Here is a 4,721-nt window from a genome sequence, read left to right on the forward strand (position 1 = left end):
CGAGCCAAGACTTCTCAGTGACTGACGTCAGTACCAATTTGGAAGCAAAACTAAAGAAATACAGATCCTGTGCCAGCATTGCGGATCCAGTGAAAAAAATCTACTTTCTGTCTTTCCCAGAGGGTGCTCTGGTTGGACACTTCTTGAATTCTAACCAAAATGTGTTATTATCCATTTGCAAACTGCATTGCTACAAAACACTTTTTGCTTGATGAACTAACTTCTTGCAGTTCAGCTTGGCAGTGAGCATGATTTCACTGATCAGTCAGGAGGCATCTAAGTGCCTAACATGAGCTCTTAGGTACTGGGGAGGTTGCAAAGATGAAAAAAATAGAATCCCTGTCCTCAGGAAGCTTAGACTTCCGGATAAGCCTAAGACTTGAACACACCATTAACACAGAGCTGAGGAAGAAGTGTATTTCGTGCACTTTAGGAGAAAAAAGAGGAGGAACAAAAAACTTCAGGTTATAATCAAATCAAGGAAGACTTTCATGAGAGAGAAGGCATTTAAGATGGTCCTAAACAACAAGCAGGATTTAAACCTTGGTGGGGGATGTCTCAAATCAAAATGCCTTCAGTATAAATGGACTAAGTGTAAGAAAAGAGCAAGTGATGGGAATCTGTGCTGAATGAATCAGATATGCCCCCATTTAAAAGCAGGAAAAATATGGGGGACGGTATAGCTCAGTGGTAGACATGAGGTCCTGGGTTCAATCCCCAGTCACTCCACTTAAATAAAAAAATAAATAGACAGACAAACAAACAAACCTAATTATTTCCCTCCTCCAACCAAAAAAAAAAAAAAAGACACAGGAACCGACAATACCACAGATCCAGATCCTACAGGGCAAGCTCCGAGCACATGCATTGGCTTTGGCTAAGAATGGTGGTTAGGCAAGTGATCTATTTGGAGACAATAAGAGACCCTTCTTGGCCCCAAAGGACTAACTTTAGGGGGTAAAGTTAGAGTTTACAAGAGCCATTTCTATCTAGACCTCAGCAATAACGGTTACCCTCCCAACCTGCGGCTACTCTTCCGAGATGAGCACAGACCCTCTTGCTTTGTGCAAGAGAACAGAGGATTGTCACCCACAGCCAGGGCACTGACAACTATAAGAGCTTAGGGGAGTAAGAGCAACTTCCAATACCCAGAGTTGGTAAAGAGGAACAAACAGGGGCCTGGTGTCACCTCAGCTCCTAACCCAACCTTGAAGGAGCCAGGGACCTTCCATTCCTGGTTTGAAAAGAAAGGAAATACTCCTAGGTGGGAGTTTACTTTGAGAGGAGACAGAGTTTATTTTGTCAAAGAGCAAAAGGAAACTTGGTTTTACACTCAGGGTTCAGACTATATTAAAATTTCCAAATAATCACACTGTTTTCCAAAAACACATTCACAACTTTGATAAAAACTCCAACTGTGCATTTAAACTTCTTAAGCACTCAGGACTCTCCTAGTGGTCTGAGTGATCTCAGTTCCGGGGCTGAAGGGGTCCTTTTCCCTAATGTTCATGGATTCTCCCTGATGAAGCATTTTCCCTGGATTTGCGGAGAAGAAAGTTCTTTCCTCCACACCCCCGTGAATTTTGGCCACTCTGTTCCCTCTCAGCCTAGAAGGAATTTGTAAGACTCTTAAAAGTCACGTGTCTCCCGAAATTTTATGTATGAAGAATGAGCGCTAAGTAAAGATACTGATTACACAAGCCACACGTCTGAACCTTTCTGGCTGTATGAACAGTAATTCAATATGGAACCTTATTTGCATTATCCGTCACACGAACACATTACTCTCACAATGTGCAGTTCCTGGAGCCAAGTGGCTACAGTCCCAGGAACAACGAGCATCCAGAACTCAGCAGGACTTAACCGGGGTTAAACCTGGTCCAATTCAAAATTTTTTTTAAAAAAAAAGGAGGGGGAAGGTATAGCTCAGTGGTAGAGTGCATGCTTAGCAATCCCCAGGACCTCCATCAAAAATAAATAAAATTAAAAATTAAAAAACTGATCTAATCCTACCTACCTAACGGACAACTACAGAATCTCAAAAGGGGCACGAAAGCTTAATAGCTGCATGAAACATGGCATCCTCTGTCACAAATAGGGGCTTTAACAAATGTTTCCACGTTGACCAAATTTGAACGTGCTTCGTTTTCTAAGAATGGTGTCTATACATTCTGTAATGGTTCGGGCTTCAAATATTCCATTCCGTTGTCTCCTTAAGTCCGCTGGAATTTGACGGACCATGTGTCCTGACTTGTAATTGGAAAATATGGTCACCACATTGATGGAGAGTTTGAACTATGCTCAGCAGCTGTTACCCAAGTGCTAAAAAAAGATGAGAGCGGAATGAAAAACATACCACATCGCGAGGAGGGTACAGCTCAAGGGGTAGAGTGCGTGCTTAGCACGCATGAGGTCCTCAGTTCAATCTCCAGTACTTCCATTAAAAAAATAAATAAACCTAATTACCACCCTCCAAAAAAAAAAAAGTTAATTAAAACAAAATCACAAATTTGCCACTGAAGAGCTGATAAAATACAGAAGACACTGAGGTTTTTCCCACAGCTTCAAAAACGAAAACTACACTCAGCTCAGTGAAGACTTTAGATACAGCCTCTCTGCGCAAAATAACCCTCAAGAAAAATGGCAGGCGCCTTACTCAGAAGGAAGTTTGTGAGCTGGTCAACTTCAGGCTCGAGGACCACACACTTCTCTCCTTTGTCAAGCCCCTAATTCTGCTTCAGCGAGGCTTTGGCACAAGTGCATCAAGAAGAAGGTGCTGAAGGATTCCAAGGCAAAGACAAATCATTTGGAAATGTACCATGTTGATATAAAGCAGAGCTTAGACATTTTTTCATATAAAACATCTGTCTAACAAACCAGGCTGCTTTTTCATCAAAAGATGAAATACTGTTTCATGTCAGTGAATTCTTCACAGACCTACAACTGGCAACATGTGAGGGGTGTATAGCCAGGTGGCTGTGTCCTGAAAGCAAAACCACACAAGCTTTATCAATAATACATGAGGTGAGAGGAAAAAAAGGGGGAAAGTACAGTAGAAGCCAGAAGAGACAACAAAAAATAAGAGTCATAGGCAAAAAGGAAATTCTGTAAACTTACATAATAAATGCAAGTTAAAATTTCAGAGGATTGCTGCTATATACTCAAAGACTCAATTTTAACTTTGAAATCACTGTGATCAAGTAGAGATTAAAAAGCAAAAAACTCCACAATGGAGTTGTTAATAAAGGTAAGTAAATAAGACAATGGCTTTCATGACCTACCTCCCTACAGCTCTTAATTTCATTTCCTTTCTTTGTTCACCAAGGAAAATATCACCAACCTACCCACAGGATCTAGCCCAGATTCCCGTTCCCGGCACCGTGCCCCACAAATGGGATCACACCGTGTTCTCAACAGTGATCATTCAACACATATCTTGGGTTTTTCTGGAAGGATCCATGAGACAGCTTAAAGAGGTGACATTAGCAATTTCTGCCATGCTTTGAAACACCCTCTCTCTTTCCAGTTGAACTGTTTTACTCCTTCTGAAGTATTCACACCAGTCTCTGGATTTTGTAGGACCACTGAAGTTCCTCCCAATGGTGACCATTTTGAACAAATTACTCAAGTCCAAAACAACCAAAATATTGTATATACACTTCTCACACTTCAACTAAATGTTCCAGCTTGGTAATAGAAATTTCAACTCACTGAAAACTGAGACTCTCCAAGGGTTTTGATTCCTGAGTCAGGGAGGACACTCCACCTCACAGACCAAACAGTGACCATGGTGATCTTGAAGTTCTAGAATCTTCCATCTGTGGTACCATTATAGCTATTAGTTAATTATCATCCATAGACCAATAATACATTAAAGAGGGTTTGAGCACCTGTTACTCTTTGTGGTCCAAGATGCTAAGATGGTCCCATGACACAAACTATTTTATTTTTCAGTTATATGAATCAGTTAAAAATGACCCTATGTCTTGACGAATTCTAAATAGTGCAGCATAATGAATCATGGTCATTTCAAGGACACAGCAAAGTGAGTGACCTTTCTCAAGCCTTCTCAGGAGCTCTGTGACCCCACCCCCAGCATCTTGGACAGCTTTCACCAGGGTAGTAACAGTGGAAGAAGCATGTACTTGAAAGTCAGATGGAACCAAGTTCAAATCCCAGTTCTGTCATTTTTTATCCATGTGATCTGATCAAGTTGCACTGTGCCTGGCATAGTCAGAACCAGTAGCCACTCCAGAAATTCCACAAAAGAAGGGCTCAGGGTAACATTCTAGTTGGAAGGGGCAGGGGAGGGATACTGATTTGAAGCCGAGATCACATGCTGTTTTTGCATTGGTTGGATTTTTATCTAACGTAGCTTGTGGTACTATGGAGATTAAAGCCCCTCAATAACCCAGGCAGCTCCCTGACCCTGCTGCTCATAAAAACTCAGAAATATATGTCTTTTCAACACCCACAGCATTGTGAAGGTCAGAGATTCACCATCTTCCAAAGCCAGGGTCCCTTTAGGAACTAACACCAGCATAATCTTCTTTAATCCTGACAGTTCCACCTTCTTTGAAAACAAGCTCCAGAAGGGTTTTCTTACTCAGTTTTATCCAACTGGGGTCAACCCATCAGAGGCACATTCCAGAATAAACCTGTCTCGTTACAGTAAAGTAACAGGGTGGGGGCTTCACACTCACATGTGCAACGTACATGCT

Source organism: Camelus bactrianus, chromosome X, assembly GCF_048773025.1.
Source record: "Camelus bactrianus isolate YW-2024 breed Bactrian camel chromosome X, ASM4877302v1, whole genome shotgun sequence".
Taxonomy (NCBI): Eukaryota; Metazoa; Chordata; class Mammalia; order Artiodactyla; family Camelidae; genus Camelus; species Camelus bactrianus.